Consider the following 10490-nt stretch of genomic DNA (forward strand, 5'->3'; position numbering starts at 1 on the left):
GAATTATTTTCGAAGCGACGCGATACCTAGAACGATCGAGAAACACAAGAAACGTTGAGCGTGACCTTGACCAAATCACAGTCAATTGACAAAGACCAGCGGCGCGGCGGCGGGAGTTTTTTTTCAGGCTATAATTTACAACAATACGTAGAAGAAAATAAATAATTTCGAAATTATAATATTACCCCCTTTCCTGATATTGTTCGACCCGAACAACATTTTCAACTAGTAATATCACGACCCTTGTAAGCGCTCAATCGCTCTATGTGAACAACTTGAGGCTTGCGTCTGTCATGGTCTGCCTTGACATGGTCTCTAAAATTTTGGACACAAACCTTTCCGACGTTGGGATTAGTAAAGCCACACTGCATCGCCGTCCTTGAATCTCAACGGCATCGACTTTTTGTCAGATCTTGTCTTCATCCTGTCGCTGGAAAGCTGTAATTTGGATCTGGCAAATTTGTAGACAATTTCCAATCTCTACTTCAGGTCATTCACATACTCTAAAATGGGGGGCTGCCACATATTACGTCTATCATAAGCTTCAGTTCTCGACCTGTTAACATCATGCATGGTGTCTCGTCATGTTGGGAGCTCCGATATGCCAACAGTGAGAGGAACCAACTCATTCCTGTCTCTTCGATATTCGGAAACAAACATCGAGAGGCAGTTATTTATGGTGTGATTATGCCCCTCGATCATTCCATCGGATTGTGGGTGGAGAGAGGTTGTTCTTGTCTTCTTTATTCCCAACAAAGCCATCATTTCCTTCCAAAAATCTCTCGAAAGGGTACCCACTGATGTACTGCTTCAACCTTCCTCGTTGCCTTGTCTTTGGACCCTTTTTCGAAGAGCACAGGTAACGGCGCTTACACTACTCCTCTATGTACTCCAGTTGACCCGATAGAACCTCTTACACACTCTCGTTAGAGCTCTATCTATTCTGAAATGCCCACCATTGCGACGCTGTTTGAGTATATTCGGGATACACATCTTTGGACGGATTATCTGGTATTTATGGGTTCTTCAATATGGGCTTTGCCATTCACGAGTAAGTAGGTTATCTCGAATGTCTCTTTGAAGCCAGTAACCCTTTTCCTATTGGCCTATTGGCCATTTTGGCCTAACTTCTTTGCCAATCTATTCTCTCAAAGTTTTTGAGACCAGGTCCTCCTGCTGCGCTACGGTGATATCTTGCTGTGTCACTCTCGTAAGCTATAACCGACCGTACCACACCATATGGTTATGATGATTCCTCACATCTTCGGTCCGTATCCTTGGACAAGAGACCCTTACAGGTTGATACCCTCCGGGTCAGGTAGGTAGCTTATTTCCCTATCAGATCTCTCCATAAAGAAGCATCTGCCGTGTACCTTGTCACATCTGCTAAAACGTTCTTCTCCTGGTAACTAGGTATCCATGTCCTCCTGGCGTTAACGAAATTTGCATCCGGTTGTCAGAAATGATCTTCTTGAGAGGCTATCTGCGTTTCTGTGATTTTCCTTTCCGTTGTACACTTTCAGAATCATTTTGTAACTTTTCGAGCCACCTGGCTATTTGTCCTTCTGGAGTTTTGAAGTTGAGGAACCATTGAGTGGTTTGACCTGATCAAGAATTTACGGCAATATAAAAAGAAGTGGTATTGATCCACCGCCTTGACCACTGCGAGAAGCCTTTTTTTGTGACGCAGTAAGTTCTTTCGGATATTCCCAGGGACTTACTAAAATACCTAATGACGACTTTTTCTTCTTCTTCTTGTATCTGAGAGAGTACTGTTCCTATTCCATGATAGGATGCATCTTTGTTAACAACCCCTTCTCTTTTGGGTATGCCAGGACTGGGACAGTGGCCAAATGTTTCTTTAGGGCAGTGAATGCTTTCTGGCAGTCTGGTGACCAAACGAAGGGAGTTCTCCTCTGAGTCAAGCTATGGAGCGGTCTGACAATTTTTCAAAAGTCCTTTACGAAATGCCGGTAATAGCTACACAGTCCAAGGAAACTCTTCACTGTTTGTCATTCTGTCACTGTCTTGATTTTCTCAGGATCTATTTCATCTTCTTTTGAAGACACAACGTGTCCCAAAAAATTCACCTCTTCCTGCAAATGAACATTCCGCAGCCTCGTGAAAACACTACTCAAGTTAGTCAGATTTTCGTCAAAACTTTTTCCGGTGACTATATAATGTCATCAAGATAAACCAAGCATGTTTTTCAGGTAAGTCATTGCAGCACCAACTAAAATTCAGACTAATTCTGAATGTATATGTTATAATGAAGTAACTGTTTGAGAATGCCATTAGTTGTTCAAGTACTTTAAGGCATCTGAATAAATTGAGTGTTGAGTGAGAGTATTGGTGAAGCTCTTCAAAAACAAAATAATTTGTAGTAAAAGATGGTAAATCTGATATTAATTCAGATTTTTTTGGAACACTTCGAAGTTTATTGAAAGAATGTGTCTCACCGTTGTTACGTTGCTGAATGCAAATCAAATTACACCTCTGAGAATAGGTTTGTCGCAAATTTGTATTAACTAGCTTATCTATCAGGAATGTACACTTGCCTTCAAATCTTAGCATCAATCCAAACAAAACTGTTAATAAAATAATAATTTCCCAACATAAGAAAAAGAGCTGGAGGAGAGCCATGTTCAAAACAGAACTTTTTAGGGTATTCATGTCAAAGGAATGATTATTTCTCAGCCCAGTTGATTAGCAAAAACATTTGAGGCAGCACATTATTTCTTGTATTTTTCTCTACGAATGCGTCTTGAAATTTTTCCTTTTCTGATGGGTTTCATTCTACTGTTATTTTTTTGGTTTCAAAAATATCAACCCTGGTCTAATATTGTTTATTCCCCTTGGAATAGTGGGTCAACTGGAGAGAGTATCAATGTGTTCTTATAACTCGTAACATAAATTCAAGCATGCCATTGATTTGTTATTCTTTGGAGTCTGGTGGCCCTCTAGCCTCGAACTGAAAACTCAGGGCAGATTATTGTGTTCGCGATCCCTTCAAACTTCTTCCAGTTTCATTGAATTGCGCCGTTTACTGACCTCAGGCTTGAGTTAACTGACTGTGAAGGTTTTTGGTGAATAATTTATCATTAATACAGTTGTTGTTAGTATCAGATAGTTATTAAATGTTTTCAACATTCACTTCATACATTTTCATGACCTCGTTAAAAAATGTGCTCTCCGCCAAATTTCAACATCGTACTGGTAAAAATAAGATAATTGTTTTTGTAAAAACGGTCCAATTGTTGAGGTTTACCCAAAATAAAAATGATTTCAGTAGGTACATCTCGATCAACAGTAAATATAACAAGAACCTGTCATCAAACAACATAATAATGGTGTTATTTTCAGCAGAAACAGTAAACAGTTTAAGAGTTGGAAGAATTAAAAAGTCAAATTGTGTTACATTTCGTAGGATTTATTATCGGAAATGTTTATTAATAGAGGATTTCGAGCTCGTAAGGCTAGATTAACTTTTAAATCGCTATAAAGAAGCAGAACGTCGACTTTTTTGAAATGGAGCAAATAAATTTGCTTTGGAAGTTTCAGGATTAAGGATTTTTTCTGAAAATAATCCCGAACTTGAGATTTTTTGTAGAAGTAACGAAGCTAAATCATCTATTTTCGAATCCTTGAGAATACATTTATAATCATTATGAAATGTGTTGGACTGTTTCTTTGCTCGGGTAAAACAGGAATTGCAGGAATTATTTTTCCAGCACAGTTATTCTGAATATACTCCAATCAAGTAAGAGGAATACAATTGGTCTAAGGAACAACTAAACGATTCAATTAATTTTCATCGGCAGTGACAGATTTATTCAATGCCTAACTTTTTATTTTAACTTTGCAAAATACAACAGGTGTTTTTTTTAGATATAAAAGAGTCTGATAGGACTAACAAGAAATAGCTACTGAAATCTTTGGAAGATCAGAAATCACATTTTGTGAAAAAATAATCTTTCCTTAAATATTTCCTTTTCGAAAAATTAAAATCATATTCAGTGGTAAAATTGAATATTCCATCATGGCATACATATACATGTAATGGAACAAGCAATAATTTGACATCTCTGGTGCACTTTTCCTAAACACCAGAAAAAATGAGGACAACTAATGTGAATTTTTCTTCATCTCCAGATTGTTGAAACGCGCGTCGAGAACAGTAGGTATTGCAGTTCTGGTGTTTAGGAAAGGTGCTTGTTTTTGCCATTTTTCAGAATCCTTTTTTTTAAGAACTCAAAGTGTGTTGTTATCTCTATTCGGGTTTGAAGGCCATCGTAGTTTGGAACTGCATCCTAACGTTTCGACTGCATTAGTGGCTGGCTTCTTCAGAGGTTTATTCATCTTGAAGGTTCAGCGATGAATCATCATCAGTGAATCTTATCTGTCTTAGGTAATTTGAAGGTGGATGACATTGTTTCGTGGTGCATTTCATTAGTTCGGACTTCCATTGTCTAATTTGATATAAATTGATTTGAAATCTCTGAAAGAATCTATAAAAAATTAAAAAGAAATTAACTGAAAAAATAATAATTATATTGAGCAAAAAAAACTGAAATTACAATGAAATAAAATACAAGCAACAATCAAATATTGAACTATTAACACGAGCTGAAAATTGATAATTATTAACAAGAAATGAAAATTAAAAGATTCCAGGCCAAGTTACTTCACGGTGTTTCGATTATTATTATCCACAATCGTCTTCGGGTGTTCCACCATTCCACCATAGTGTTGCTACTCAACGTATATATATATATAATATATATATATATATATATATATATATATATATATATATATAAATATATATATACATATACATATATATATATATATATATATATATATATATATATATATATATATATATATATATATATATAGAATTATAAAAAAATATTTTGAGATTTGTTCTGACAAATCATGCAACAACATTGAACGTTGAAGATGAATACATTTTTCACTTTTTAACCGACTCAGTTAAGTCCGCCTATGGAACAGCAACTTGGAAAGGATTCATTACTCATTATACTATAACATGTATTTTTACTAGTTCAAGTGGCATTATATGGAACCAGTGAGATGTTTTCCATTATAAAAGAGGCATATTTTTATCCAATTCATAATTCGATATGATTTAATCAAGCAATGAATTACAGAACTGAAAGGAACAACTGGAACCTCCGGCGTGGACAGAAACGGTTCTCAAACACCAGAACTGCAACACTCTTCTGCCAACTTGGTTGGTATTTCTGGTATTTGGAGACATTGCATGTTTTGGAATGAAGTACAATTTTAATTTTACCTTCTCTTTTAATGATAATTGAGTAAATAACTTTATTGTTTTCCTTATCAGATACTTTTTTAATATTGTCATCTTGAGTATTATTATTTCATTACTCCTTATTATAGACTTGAACTAAAATAAAATGAGTTCATAATTCAAGAGCGAATCTCATAAAATCTCTGTTACGGATAATAACGATAAAAAAAATAGTATATTTCTCGAACGATTTCACCTTCTTTTATTATTAATTATCGTTGTTTTAGCAAACGTTACTAGGGAATTAAAAACGTTTTCTCATGGCGGGCGGTCTGTTGGAGCGCTCATCTCATGATTTATGTTTGACACTTTTATTTGTCGGTCCTTCAGCAAAGCTTGAGTGAAATATCTTGTTTAGTAAATACAACTCAAGCATTTAGCACTAAATGAGGGGTGTTATTTCGATAGCGGTAAGTTCGAAACAGTAACGGTGCACGTGGGTTTTATGTAGTAATTAGAACCTCCTCACCAATATATTTGTTTTAGATTAATCAGGTAAAGCTCAACATATAATTATTCAGCATATCCAGGAGAGTAAGTTGTAGTTTTTTCAAATAAAACCTACTTGACTTCATTGTCTCAGAGGAACATAAAATTGGAATCAAACACCTTAATCTGTCTGATCGTTACGTACAAATATTACAAACTAAAATAGGTGGAGTTTCATGTTATAAAATAATCTTCTCTTCTCAATAAACTATACAGAAGCGAATCGTGTAAAATGAAATAACTAAGCATTAAGATACCATTTCAACCCCTTATACAAATAAGGTTGACATGTACTCCAAAATAGTAGGATCTAAACGGCAAGTATATTTGCAGTAGTAAATGTGTTCTTCCCCGACAGATCCAATGACCAGATCTGTGGAAGTTTGTACTGAGACCTTACGTGGTGAGAGTTTCTTTACTGAATTTACCTCTTGTGGTTAGCGTTGTTCGACCTCAAGGTTTCTTCGGTATTAAAATTATATAGAATGGCTACCTTTTACTAGCTGCACATCCTCTCCGTGATCTCTGCATTGTCTATCCCGCACTGTCTATCACGAATACCATACTGATAGCATGTGTGTACTCTTCTACATTATGCCTCCGATTTTAGGGGGTACCACAGTTGTACTTTCGATTCGTTCTGAGTGCAACGGATAATGGCAATAATGAGATGCATAAAAAAGAGGACTGAGGGAGTCACCCCGAGATACACTTCTTCTGGAAGTGACCCGCTCTGTTGGAACTCTAGGTAGGGTAGGTACCTCAAGACATCTGAGCAAATGCAAGATGAGCTCATGTGATATTGTATAAAATGCCTTGTGGTAACAGATCCAGTCCATAGAGAGCTGAAAATTCCACCACGAATATTGTTTTCTTTTGATGCTGGAGAAGAACTACATCCGGCTTCTTAGCTTGTAGGAGCCAGAGTGCGGGGAATTAATTTTTCCAATAGATTCCACACAAGAGATTCAACATCTCCGGAGTGTAGGGTAACACCCTATACACCCTAAATATTATTTATTTTTATAATTTTTCAAAAGGTTGCGCTGGCGTGTCCTATCCCACGGAAGGGCGCGTCAGCATTATCAACCAATGATCACTTCCCACACCGTAGGGTAAGTGATCACTGGGTCCGAGAAGCATATGCCCCGAGCAAGCGCAGTAAGCCAAGAATGACATCCTTCTGCATTTGTTCGACTGAGATTTCTGCCTTAGTGCAGCAACCCGGCTTGATTTTGAGATTCAAGGTTAGGAAGGGGATCATTCCACCAAAGATTCCAATAATTAGAACAACCATTTTGACATAGTGGTCTGGATACATTCTGAAGTGTTCGAAGAAACTTTATTATTATTATTATTATTTTTTACCGTAGTGTGCGCTGGTCAGACCCTATCCCCCGAAGCCCCGATACATTCGGGAGGACGCGCCAGCATAATCAACCAATGACCACTCCCCACACCGTGGGGTAAGTGATCATTGAGTCCGAGAATCGTGTGCCCTGAGCAAACGCAGTGAGCCAAGAATGACAGCCTTCTGCATCTGTGCGGCTAAGATTTCTGCCTTAGTGCGGCACACCGGTATGATTTTAAGATTCGAGAGTAGAGAAGACATCATTCCACCAGGGACTCCAACAAGCAGAACGACCATCTTGACAGAGTGATCTGGATAGAGTCTGCGGAGTTCGAAGAGAAAATCTCGATATTTTATCCGTTTTTCCTCCTCTTTTCTGACGATATTCGTCTCGCCAGGAGCTGAAAACTCCACGACAAATATCGTTTTGTTCTGGTGGTCGAGAAGGACTACATCAGGCTTATTAGCTTGTATGAGCCTGAGGGTGAGGAACGAATAGTTCCAATAAATTCGGCACTTCTCGTTCCCCACAACGGATTCTTATTATTATTATTATTATTTTTATTATTATTCAATGAAGTTGAATTCTTGAATTCTCAGCTAATTTATTTCGAATGCAATGAATATTGTCTGAAGCATTTTTAAGACTTATTCTACTTTTTTATTCTTGTTCATTGATTTACAACCATAGGCAGGTTTCTTTTCTATGATGTCCGCCTCTGGTGTGAGTTGTGAAGGCAAGTGGTAAGAGGGATGGAAGTCGTACATTAGGTATATCCGGCGACACAGATCTTAAGCTTCATCAGCTGTTACGCTTATGTCTTTTTTCCCGTCAAGCGCGTTCTTTTGATTTTTACCTCTGCTGCTGCTCTGATGTACTGCTAGAAATGAAACTGAAAGTATTTTTTTCTGGACTAGTCAATAACGTATTGCCATAATTTTTATTATATGTTATAATATCAATTTATAGCATTTATTTATTTCTGATATTATCAATAATATTAACTGTTTTACTATTTATTATATATTGAATATATACATGTTTACAATTGAAAAAGTCCTCGATAAATTAACAAGACAAAACTTTGGGAACTCAATTAAGTGATGTATGATCTTTCATCAGTGTAAAAAGGATAATATAGTTAAGGCCATTTTTGGAACATAATATTACTATAAAGTGGAGACTTCGTACTGAAAATATGGAGCTGAATATTGAAAAAGAAGAAAACTTGCATGGAAACCTTTGGTATTATATTCCACGTTGAGAGAATGAAGAAAAGCAAAGAATAAAAAATATAAGGCTACTAAACAAATAAATATTCAAATTTTGGAATCAGGAAAATAGAACAGAGTTTCGTGAATGAAAAACTGTAAAAGTAATCGAAATAATAAAATGATGGATGTAGCCGTTACTACGTGGTAGGATATCGTAATGAAAAATGAGAATCGAAACTTCCTAGGTTTATATACCACTTTTATTTGTACTGCAGTTTCGGCCTACAAGGATATTCTCAAATGAATACAATAAACTGAAATAATTAACAATGTAAACCCTTATATATTTATACAGCACAAGTTCCCGAATCTAAACGATATGGAAATTTTGAACTATACAGGCAAGGGTTGGAATCCCGTGGGTATGGCTACTTATCGGGCGCGTCTCCAGGTGGCGGATAGGGTAACGGCCAGGAGACTGGTGTCTCTGTCCGGGAAGCCAATGTGGTCTTACGGACGGGGTTGCCGGACTTCTGGGGTATGGCAGAAATAAGTAGGGTGGGGGGATCTAAAACCCCCCAAAAGCCTTTGTAAAACATGCCACCATGGACCAGCCTATCGAAGCTAAGGTGTAAGTAATCGCGCCGACAGCTGAATGGCCGCAGGATGATATGCGGTCACGAACGATCCCCTTGGGGAACTGGGCGAAATCTCATTGTAATCAGCCTACCTCTGGTAATGCGGGGCTCTGCCAGATGTGACCAACTCTCCCCTTGCTACTCGTGGGAACACATATGATTCAAACAACACAAAAACAGAAACAACAAAAACAAAAACCAATCCAGAGGCTGGACAGAACTGCTCACCTCAATCTAAGGCGGTGACTGGTGATGAACAGAAAGTTCCACCCAATCTACTGCTTGAAATGAGGGTGGACATAGCAGATCACCTCCAACAGCAGGGGCACTTTCTGCGGCGGGCGCCCAAGAGTTCAGCCTTGAATAAAGGGAAGGAACCGTTGCTCCTGCAGGAAAGCTCTCTCACTTGTACACCTCCACGGAGGGAACCATAAGAAGGTTGAAGAAGCTGCGAAACGACAGTAATATCGCTGCACCTTCCAAAACCGGCGTAGAGGCCACCAGGAAACACCTTAAGGTTGCCAAAGAGAGTGTGTATTCGGCGAGTCTTGGCCTACACCTGCCAATATAAAGAAGATGTATCCTAGTGATATGTTCACCTTCCTGGAAAGGACAGGACCTAGGAGGACAACTCCTCGGGAGGATGTACAATGGGTCACATGTGGCCTAAGTGCTGTGAGTCTACACTCACCCTCCCTACTCTACAGATACAGAAGGGTTGGAATCTCAATTATTTGGAATCTTTGGAAACATAAGCATTGCGGATGCAACCCCACTAAATGACCAAATCGATCTGGTATAATCACCGGTTTTCAGATTAGCTTTCCCACATTGTCACAGGTAAACAAAATTCAGGTCATGAAGTCATTAAGGACTATCTTTTATTACCTAGAGTGGTTGTTTGGGTATATTGTTGAACATTTCAATTTATTGTATTCGTTTGAGAATGTGTTTGTAGGACGAAACTGCAGTATTGTTAATTACAAATAAAAGTGGTAAAAAAACATAGGAAGTTTCAATTCATAATTTTTTATAATCAAAATAAAACAATGAAAAGTTCGAAAAGTAAATAGATTAGAAGGCGATACATAGTGACAGATTCAGGCCCTATATAGGAAATGGACTGGAAAAACCAGAACTTAATTTATTTATTGAAAACGATTGAATTGATAAAGACAGGTTGAAAAAGTTTGGGAGGTAAAAGTACAAATGTAAAAAAGACCAAAGACCTAGTAGTGTTGTAAAAGCATTTCTTAGAAAGCTTCATGTTCTTTTCAAAAAAGTACGGTGAATCTGGATATTTTGACTCTTTATTTTTCAATAATTTTTTGAAGCAAACTTATATAAGTGACCTTATCTTCTGCTGCTGAATATTTGTGAATTTATAATAGTGTGGCTTTTGGTATATTGATAAAATTCCTGTTTTCTATTTCCAATGTCCTATTTGAAGTTTTAC

This window comes from Leptinotarsa decemlineata, unplaced genomic scaffold (assembly GCF_025532065.1).
Source record: "Leptinotarsa decemlineata unplaced genomic scaffold, Ldec_3_MD MMD2_tig00000505_RagTag_RagTag, whole genome shotgun sequence".
In the NCBI taxonomy this organism is placed as follows: domain Eukaryota; kingdom Metazoa; phylum Arthropoda; class Insecta; order Coleoptera; family Chrysomelidae; genus Leptinotarsa; species Leptinotarsa decemlineata.